The 11,165-nt window shown below is 39.3% G+C and overlaps 1 protein-coding gene across 2 annotated transcripts in view; it reads left to right on the top strand.

The window, feature by feature from the left end:
- Window positions 1-11,165, top strand: part of LOC108768531 (serine proteinase stubble) — a 43,105-nt gene that overhangs the window by 23,743 nt on the left and 8,197 nt on the right. The window contains exons 1-2 of one of the 2 annotated variants that reach the window (XM_018518983.1): window positions 5,580-5,877; window positions 6,210-6,489. The exons of the other annotated variant lie outside the window; for it this stretch is intronic. The gene's annotated coding sequence lies outside the window, so the exon portion shown is untranslated. Of the gene's footprint in view, window positions 1-5,579; window positions 5,878-6,209; window positions 6,490-11,165 lie in introns of those variants that run through there. 2 annotated transcript variants of the gene reach the window in all.

Here is an 11,165-nt window from a genome sequence, read left to right as displayed (position 1 = left end):
ATATATATATATATATATATATATATATAAATATATTGCAGATTATGGCAAGTAATTATGAATGACGAAATATGATTTAATTATTCACATTAGTATACTAATTAATTTATATCTTAAACAAAAAAAATAAACTTTAAACACAAGTCATATCATATAGCAGATGAAGATTTGATATTAAGTAGTAAATCATTATTAATAGAAGGCCACAGAGTTATAAATACAAGTTTCATTTACACATTTTTTTTACGAATCCAATAAAAAAACGTTGAGCCGGATTTACTTTAAAATCTCAAAGTTTATACTTAATAATGTCACACATAATATACTTAATATACACACATAATATACTTAAAATGTAAAGAGCACGGTGAGTTGGCGATCGTATTGTTTAGACATGGGTCGAGGTTAAAAAATGAAGTTCTCTATTATATTACAAATAGTACGTCATCCTCGACCCTCGCCTACTCCCGCAGGCCACATAAATTCTCGTACCATCTAAACGTTACGCGCATAATCATCCTACTTTCTTTATGACGGCCGTCAGTCGATTAAATGAATATTAAGCACAATATTACGCAGTGAAATCAAATTCACGTTTCATTTACTCGAGCTTGCTTGACTCGAAGCTGCTTTTTTTCCTTGTATCTCTCTCATACTTTCAGATCACGTCATGATACATCGGACGGATTTCCTCGAGTCACGTTGAAAAGAAAATCGATGGATACTTCCGAGAAACAGCATCTGACCGCCGGGCCACGTAAAAGATTAATGAAAAAACGATTTCGACCGGGTCCCATTATATGTATATCACTATGAATCGATTAGACGGCACACCCTTGAGAAATTCGTGCCGCATAAGTAGCGAGGGCAACGAGGCTATCGAATGCGCTGAGAGTGCTCCGCACCCTGCCCACATAATAATAAGAATAAGATTTCATTCACGATAGCGCCCAGCTTTCGCTACCAGGACCGTAATCACACTTGGACACATTGATGCATGGACCGGTCCCCCTTCCATACCCAACCCCATTAATGACAGGTTTACGTTGACGAGGCCGCCTTTGCCCGCTCATTGAAATTTCGATCGATTACCTTCGACTCACTCTCCGCAGCTCTCTCGCTAGTCACCACTATAAAAACGACCACTACAAAAACGCGTGTACATGAAGCATTTCCGGGAAGATTACGTCCAATCGAGAGATTTCGATACGCGTCGCAATTATTCTATTTAGTTTACCGATCTCTGCTAATAATTACTCATGCAAAAAATATTCTATTTCGATCGCGCTGTTGAACGTAAATATGTATGTCGTGCGTCGGAATCGTGTACGTGAATGCGAAATTTTTCCAACGTGTGTTTATTCGTCAAGAGGTATACAAATCAGTATTAATACCATAAGATTAGAATGTTCTCCGCGCCCCGAAGAGAATATGATGTTTCCTTTAGCAGTCATCTTCGCATGATTACTGTAGTTACATGTAATACGTATGATTGAATACATTCGAAAAGGGTTCACTCACTAATCACGAGCCTCCGTACGGTACTCCAACCAGGAGCAAGAGGATGGGAAATGAAGTAAAAGTATTATACATTGGCCGTGTCATTAGAGTGTTGGGTTCGTGTCAGCCGATAGAAGAGGGATTAATCATATCTTATTGCTCTCCCCGTCTTACTCGCATCCTTCCTCCGGATCGTTCTCCGATTCTCTCAATCGCGACGTATGCTTTGGCATTGATGACTGGCATCGAGACTAAGACGTTTCTCTAGGGCATAGCGGCAGTTCGCTATAGTCATTTAGGTCCATTGAGCTGCGATCGATTCACTACGGAAATTACTCCACGGCCATATCATTAACCAATATCTTATGCTTTCATAGTTTTCTCAAATCGCTATCAAGTATCGATCAAGAAATAATCTGGAAGTAAACGTTAAGTTATCGTGAAACCATAAAATCTTACACACAATCTATTTCTCTTTTCACAAAAGAAATAAAGGCATAAACCAGGTGAATTTTATATAATTATAATATAGAATAATACATGTATATTATTATTGTAAAATTTCTCGTAGAAATAATATAATGCAATTCCTGAACTACAATTCATTCCCGACGTTCTTTCTCGGAATAATTTACTAGAGTTTCTTCCGTGTTGATCAAACTAAAGTATATAAATTTTACAGAATCGGTCACGCACGTTAAAATGTTTATTCCTGCCGAGAACCGATTCAGCGTGGGTATAAACGTTTCTTGCTGTCCCGAAAGAAAATGTGAGTACCTGCAGCCACTTGTTCCACTCCTCTTCCTCCTTATTCCGGCTCGTCTGCGCTTAATGCAGATAGGAGTGAGGAAACCGCGTGTAAACTGGCCTTTACCTGAATGGGACACGGCTATTGCTCGGTGCTCGGTGCTCCGCGCCACGGCGCGCCGCGTCCGAGAGAGTTACCGCTAATCTGTACTTACGCTCGACTGGTGTTGCCTCTGTGCTTACACGAGCGGATCAGCCTACAAACGGGTATCGGTCGATCGAAAATTCGAACAATTGCAATTGGCTCATTAATCGACCGCCAGCACGTTTCTCTCTCCTCGCCAATATCTCGCCACTTTATGTACGCCTCGTGTAATTTCACGTTTATCACAATTGTTAAAAAAAAAAACAAAAGAACAATTCGCGAAATTAAACGATTGTACATTGTACGTTCATACGAATATAGGATAGCAAAAAAGGTATTTTTGTATCGCGTTTATACGAAAGCGTGTTACGAAACGCGTTACAAAAAGGAGCACGAGGGAGGTAAACTTGTTTAACACGTTCACACATGCCACAGCGGGCATCGGTGACCTGAACTTTCCGTTTGTGCCATGCGCGAGACACCGTTGGTGACCGTCAACAGGACCTAACTAAAATACGATTCGCGGTCATTTTATGCCCGTAAAATTTAATCGCAATACACCGTGCGCGCGACAATATTTAACAATAGAGCACGCTACAGAAATTTTACCGCTTAAAACAATTGAGAAATTTCGTCTTAAAGGTTCTATCTTATATATAATGGCTTGGCAGTTTATCTTTAAGATATTAAATTTATTCAATTCTCGAATTATGCTGTCGAATTAAGAAGCGAACTAAGCCTTAACCTTCAGATGTGACGTACGCGATATTGTTCTGATAAGACGACAGTTTCTATCTCGCACTAGTTAAAGGAATTTCTGTTGGTATGCCATCTATGACGCGGTAATCGACGCGGTAATCGAGGGTACTGAACGTTGCCCGAAGATTAACAGCTACTGAAAGTTTTCACGATTCTCTTTTTTGGCGGAAGTTCAACTCCGATACCGTCTGATTCTCGTTTTCGGTAATGTTACGTAGCGACATGGATCGTTTGTCTCCAAAATCGCTCCGACTTGCTAAATACATTTCAACGCTCATCATTTCAATGAGCATTGTTAATATTTGATTATAGTCGTGATTAACGGAGAGAACTATCTCTTGAAATTTACCTTGAAAATATGGTAGTTGCGGTACAATACAATATTTTACAGATTTTTACCATGCGTTTCAATAAAATTAATCAAACTTATTTTATATTTTATGGTAGTTTTATTAATGAGTGAATGAAATTTACATAAAATTCTTCGAAATATAATGTTGTGTCCCAGAACTACCATATTTTCAGAATAAACTCTAAGAAAAAATTCTCTTCGCGTTCTACAATTTATATTCTAAAAATGGTAATAGCTACCAAATGTTGAGTGAAATGATTTCAATCAAATGTTTAATTAAAGAGAGAGAGAGAGAGAGAGAGTAACGAAGAATAATTTCACTTTTCCAAATATTTACTAACAAATTACCAAACATAATATTGTAAGCGTTCGGTAACAATTACTAAATATTTAGGAAAATGAAATTATTTTTGATTATATTAACTTTTAATTGAAATTACCTCACTTAAATTTGACAAACTATTACTGTTTATTGTTAGGCTCTTTTCTCATTGTATTTTTACTGTATGATAATTTACGAAAATAATTGATCGAGCGTCACGTTCATAATAATAGCGCGATTCTTCGGCGCGAGCAGCGAGGTATCAAAGTTTTCATCGAGATGATCCTTTAGGCCGGCGCATAGAGGCTATGTTGCAATTGATAAAATTGCCGTGCAATTTTCGAATCCCATTTTACGGAAGTCGTATTGCTCTCTTTCTCTCTCTCTCTCTCTCTCGGTTTGAATAACGCTACCGGCGTACGTGACCGCGGTCGTCCGAAGCGACAGATTAACGACGAATTATCGTACAATCTTCATTGACGGTCACGCGTGTAATCGCTCTTACTTGGTTTCTCAATTCCATCGTCGACCGTTCACTATCCTCTTCTAGATCGTTGTCTCCGCATTGGCCGTCGTGCCTCGTGCCGCATTCTCGTTTCTCGCCACGCCACAGCTTAGGTTTCTACGGATGGGACGGAGAGAAAACGATGTCTCTTATGTCCGCGTTTCCGAAATTGGCCTCACATTTTCCTACATTGCGATCCGATGCTATCTACGCGCGCTTCCGAAACTTGTAGCATTATAGGCCTATCAAATTTTCTGAATTGCTTAATTAACGTATAAAACTGCATGGATAAAAATAATAAATACTCTCTAAATTCTTTCGAATAGAATTTCACATTGGGCCAGTTTTGAAAAAGAGTGGCTCCATTTTCAATCTTTATAAGAATGAGATTTCACCCTTCAGAATGAGATTCATTTTGAAAGATTTAGAGGATATATTAACAAAGAATTGTGGTACGATCTTCATTAGCAATCACGCTTGTAATCGCTCTTATTCGATTTCTCAATTTCTTCTTCATCATGCCGTTTTCAATAAAAAATGTATACGAAAACATAATAACGATATTTGCATACATATCTCATTGGCGTTTTCCTTATTACTGCATCCGTTAATTTTTATTTTTTGCAATATGATCGAAATGCAAAAGAAACGGTAGCGTAACGACACATAAATATATGAAAGAAAATGTAGCTACGTGAAAAGTCGAACGAGTCACGCGACATGCCGTTCTTAGGTATGTACATGGTATATCGGGCTGTAACCATCATAATAGCGAAAACAATCCCTTTCCCCTCAGCGGTGGCATAACGGTAGCGAAGCGGAAGCTGAAAGTAACATGGAAGCTCTTACTACCCTTCCTCCTTTCAGGTGCCAAGTCGGACCTTGGCATCACATCTCGCGATATCGGACGTCCCGCTATCTCCATTATCATCCAAACTCTTACGTTTTCACGCAGTCGATTTTCACCACGTAACTTTGAATATTCCGAGGACGATATCGCCGTGAGAGAGAGAGAGATATATATATATATATATACACACGCTGGAAGAAGGTCGAGTGACGGTGGCGATAATAGTTAGCGGTGGACGCAGCGGTCGGCACGGCGGGAAGAAGAGACGGTGAACAGCGAGGAGGGAAAGAAAAACAGGAGTAGAGAGAAAGAACGAGAGGGAGAGACCGGTGATGGCTGCGATGATGACGGTCAGTGGTTGTGTATACCGGTTAAGCCGTTCAGTACAAGCCCGGCGTCCGTCACGGCTAAACCTCAACCGTTCGGTTTCGACCCGCTATTCTATTCCAGCATCACGCGCGTGCGATCGAATTTCCTGTCCCTTTTACACGCTTATTATTCGTTAATTTGTTGTCAGGTTGTCACACACGCACGAGTCGTTCATTTCATTTTTCCCCGAGCTTGAATTTTTAAACAGACCCTCGACGTGTCCTTCTCGTCACTTGAAGAACCAATAATGAAATTGTTTACTTATTGACGTATTTAATGAGTGCGCAAAGTAATTTTAAGAAATCAGCTGTGATGCAAAATAACGCACGTAAGCGGAATTAAAACAGCGAACAATGGTTTCCTGATGAAGCGCGACGGCTGTCCACGTCGGGATATTGTAGGGTTCGGTGTTACCGCAGAGTTTTTTTTACAGTTGAATCGTGCGTTTCTAATCTAACACGATGCGGTCAAACGATCGATAACTATTCGTTGCAACGCAACGCTGATGACCGAGCATCTCGAGGTCCATTAATCGATCCGTCCGGTTCTGACACAAGAATCGAATCTCATTCGAAACGTCGGACCATCGTTTAAATCCGCACAGCTTTATCCTCGACGACGCGAGAAATCTTTCAAGTGCTTGATCGGTTCTGTCTGCAGGATGAAGAGCTGAGCTTTCGGTGAATCTCAGTCCCGGTCCTCGCGCAACGCCGAAGGAATTCATCCTGCACCCTGTGCATCCACGTCGTGAATCACGGTGAATCACGATGGTGGTTTCCCCGTACGATTATGCCGTCGGAAACTCGTGGTTGTCGTTGTGTGAGGTACGAGATGAGTCACGGGGATACGTTGTGATTCGAAGTGAGCGCGGATGAAGTGATTACCAGGACTCCGTGGACTTCCAAATCCAGCGGACCAACCCGGTCCGAGAGCGATCCAGGTATCGCTGCGGTTCAATCAAACAATTTACCTCGATACGAATTACAACTAACAGACATACACTTTTATTAGATTAGATGAAATAATTCATTTTTTCTAACTCTAATTACTTATATGCTGTGTACACTTATGTATATAATTGTTTTCTATTATAAGCTAACAAGGTGAACAAATTAATCTAATACTAACAATATGGCCGATATTCATACTTGATTCTTATATCTAAAATCATCTCAAGCCTTAAAATATTATAAACCAATCACAGAACCATACTAGGATATTGAACGTTACATAAGAGAGTCTTAAAACAAGAACTAACTATGAATATCGATCTATGTCTTGTAAATGATGGTATTGCTACGTTAATAGCTGAGATCGTTACAATTATAATTAATCTTCACGATATCAGTGAGCCTTATTAATATCACGAACATTAACAAAATTACACCTGTCGTTAATAGACATCGGATTAAATTAGGTAACGATTCATTAAATGCGGCATTTATTCACCGTAATATTAAACGATTTTCGATTGCGATTTTCAACTAGGTTTCTCCAACCAAAGTTGATCGAAACTCGCGATACTATCCCGCATCAATGTCCATGTCAAGTGTGCAAAGTCGTATTACGAGCAACCGCGATCGAGAGGCGTTAAAGCGTAAACGGCTGCTGTGATCTCTATGTTGCTATGATCTATCTAGTGGTCGTTCAAATACCGTCACGATACTGAACGTGACTTCGGACGGGCCGCGATATTCTCGGCTATCTCAGAGACCACCGCGTGTTATAGGTATACGTCGTCTGTAGTGTCGATGGCGCACGATTTCCAGTTATCCATTACCGTTGTCACACTTCCGGAATACTTGCTCAGCGTCCTCCGTCGCGTTCGTCATTCGACATCTGAGTTACGATCGTCGCGACAGCGAGTTTCTCCTTTTAGCACAAATAGAGCTTGTTTACAAATACCTTCTGCATTGCTTACGTCGAAAGTAAGCTCTCCTTATCGTCAAAGGCAGACCTGTCCAATTTGACGCAAAACAATTCAATGTGAGTAATAGATTTCGGCGACTGTAAAGTGTCGATTATCCGAGTGATGCTTATCAACACTTTACAATCCCCGAAATCTTATTCACATTGAATTTTTTTGCGTCGATGGCTTTGCATTTTGGCTCCGGAGCTCAAATTGAACAGGCCTGGCCAAAGATCTCAATGAGCGATCGTCCAAGTGGACTTATTGGTTCACATTGAGTCTGTTTTCTGTAGCTCAAGTATATTGGTATTTGGCAGAAACGAAAAAAAAAAAAAAAATTCTAGTGCAGTCGAATTCAAGAATAAAAAAAACAGATCTTTTAAATATATTCGGACATATTCCAAGTAAATGGTTAAAAAAATTGATGATTCTGACTCTCCAATCCAATCTCGCATGAAATTCTGTACCGACTTCCGAGACGGTTGATATCGCTTCCATAAGATCCTGCTGATTCTGCTCTTTCGCGTAAAGTCGGATCGAATCTGACCGGCAGCTGATCGGCGGCGGGACCGTTCGTCTCCTCCTCGTATACGCTTTTATCAGACTGGCGGCGTTCCCCATTCCACGATTTCCACGTTCCTCGCTCGGCTTCCTCCGTGCAACGGGATGCCTAGACCTTGGATTATGGAAGCGCATCCTGTCGGACCCACCCACGCATCGCCGACAGGACATCTCATTCCTCCGCTACCTTGTATTAATGCCGTTTTACAGCAACGTGCTTTGTTATACAGCTCGTGCGTTGTTTATAGACAAAACATTCGATTGATGATCGTTCGATGCTCGCAATCGATTTGCCAGCCACGCTGATCGCGTCTGTTGCTTTATCACGTGGAGCAAGAGAGAGAGATGTACGAGTATGTTTCTCGTCTGTTCCGATTTGCTCCAATTCACGCACCATCATTGCTCCTCGACACATCGGTACTCCGATGCGTTACGATCACCGTATCGCGACGTGCGGATACAGAATCGATCGAAAACTGCTATGCCAAAGCATGCACGGATAATCGATGAAGATATGTAATTGTGCTCTAACGAAAGGCCCATCATCTCGAAACTTGTAAAACCTTTTTACAACACCGGTATAGCAACACCGGAACAAGGAGCGAATATTTTTACATCGCGGAGCCGCGACGCAAACCATACCGCGCTTCTGTTCCCCCAATCATCGTTCATTTCCTGCGAAAACTGTTATGCCCGCTCATTAAACTTGGCATCGCCGTTCGAACGTACGGCGGGAAAGACGTAAATTAAATTACACGAGGATTAAAGCACCGTGTGGAGAACTCAATTCACGTGGAAGGGCGTACGCGCCGTTGAGAAGCCGGCGAGATATTTTCCTGAATCAGTGCTAGCCGTTCGTTGCCACGATTTTATTTTGTCGCGTTGATCATTCACCCGCGACGGTTAAAATAAAGTAACAGCGATACGTATATATCGCACCACTGGCACAGAAGGCTGCCACGATATCAAGAGCGAGTAGACTTCGTTTCAAGAGAAAATCATATAAAAGATTCTTATAGATTTGCTACAATGGAAAAAAACGATTTATGTTTTTTTTCTACATAAAATTAATATTACACGATTATCTGATATATATTTTAATAAACTATTTCTTTGTTATATTTAAATTGTGCAAAATTTTAACTTAATAGATTGAAAAGATGAAACTGAAAGATTTCGAATTATCGTTTATTTATATTTTTCTCAAGTTGCCATGAATATATAAACATTTATACAGATGCAAGCTGTAGACAAAATATTTTTATTAATTTTACATGTTTCATTTTTAATATTGTATTACAAGAAAGTTTCTGCAATTATCGCGCTTTTGATTAACGCAAGTCGATGCTGTTGATGAATTAATTGCAGCGGAGCGATGCGAGGAACGCAATCGTGTTACAAAATCGATCTCTTTAATTCTCCAGTCTTCTTCCAGCGTATGAAGTTTCCTTCAGACATTTGTTTTTAACGCAAGACATGCGGCCAAACGGAACGTGAATAGGTCGCGTGAACTTGTTACGAACGTGAGAATCTTGAGATGCATTTGCTGTCGGATGAGAACGATTAAGCAGAAATGAGAGAAGACGAGTAACTATGATGACCGCTAGTCGTTACGGAATATTTCTTTGGTAGGCGACGTGCGTTGGGAATGCGACTATCGCCGCGGAATGCTTTTCTCTCGAGGAACACATATACGCGAAATAATCCTAATAAACAATGAAGATGTTCTTGCCTTTTACCACGAGATAAGGACTCGTGGTATCGTTTTTACTGTATTTTGACCTCGTTCGTCTCGTATATACCATTACACTACCATTACATTACAATTTATCAAGTTGTTCTGGTAATCTATCGATTATTATTTAACAGTAGCTTACATTTATTGATCAATACACTTGTTGTACTTGTAATATGATTACGGTAGTTGCATTGTGCTCTATCACTACTAATCATTATAAACCAAGAAACACATAAAAGTCAACAAAAGATCAAAATGACTTTATTTTGATTCTAAATGTCAATAAACAATTAAATGTTGTAACCAAAAATTATTATTTTAACTTTTATGACGTCAAAACAAAATCGTTTTGACTTTTTCTTGGCTTCCTGGTGAAAATTTTTCTCAGAATTTTTCATATCATTTTTCAAAATTTTTATATAATTTTTTCAGAATTTTTCTCTATAATTTTATAACTTTATCACATTTTTTATACGAATTGGAACATTTCTCGGAAAATCTACATCTTTTCGCAGAATTTTTCATATATGTTAATTATGAAATATATATATATATCGCGTAAGATTTTTTAAAATATATAATAAGTATGATTTTTCTGATAAAATGTTATAAAATCTAAAAAGTTTTAAAATACTTTTTAAAAATTATGGGATTAGAAATTTCAGAATATCTCAGGATTTACTTATATGAAAAATTCTGAGAGAAGATGTAAACTTTTCGAATATTTCTGAGTATTTCTGAAAAATGTTCCAACTCGTATAAAAATTATGAGAAAAATTTTCACCAGGGTTGGTATATTCCTTGAAATTTATTTATTGCCAATATCAATTTGCGATGATTGTAAGGGTGCCTTTTATGACAGTATATTAAAAGCACAATATATAAAAAATCCAATCGAGATCATCTGTTTCACGGTATTAACACTTGTGTATGTAACAAGCATAAAGAATTACGTTAGACTTATAGGGTATACTTATAGTGTCTCTTTCAAATAGTCATGTACACATCTCACGCATGATGTGGCACGTGCCTGGGAACTGGGAAGTCAACACAGGAGAGATCCTGGAGCATTACGAAATTCAGTCACGACCGTGAATGCTAATGGACCCGCACTTGACTGATTCCTTTTTAAATCCGACGTTAGTAAATATACGACTTGAGACCGTGTATAAAAATCGAGCGGTCGCGTGTGTTGGAGCTGCTCGTCTCACGTTTCCAAATATTTTAATGAAACACGACGCGCAGGTACGACTGTATAAATCACGCGTCGTTTATTCATATACTCGTATTCGTTTCGCTAACGACGGTAGATTATGACGGCAGATTGAGAAACTCATTTATGAGAAGCATAATTTTATGGTTGCGTTATACGTGCACTTCGTACAACATTATTCGAGCGTAACTATAC

This window comes from Trachymyrmex cornetzi, unplaced genomic scaffold (assembly GCF_001594075.2).
Source record: "Trachymyrmex cornetzi isolate Tcor2-1 unplaced genomic scaffold, Tcor1.1 scaffold803, whole genome shotgun sequence".
Classification (NCBI taxonomy): domain Eukaryota; kingdom Metazoa; phylum Arthropoda; class Insecta; order Hymenoptera; family Formicidae; genus Trachymyrmex; species Trachymyrmex cornetzi.
The sequence above is the reverse complement of the archived record's forward strand: the minus strand, read 5'-3'. Positions and strand labels throughout refer to the sequence as shown.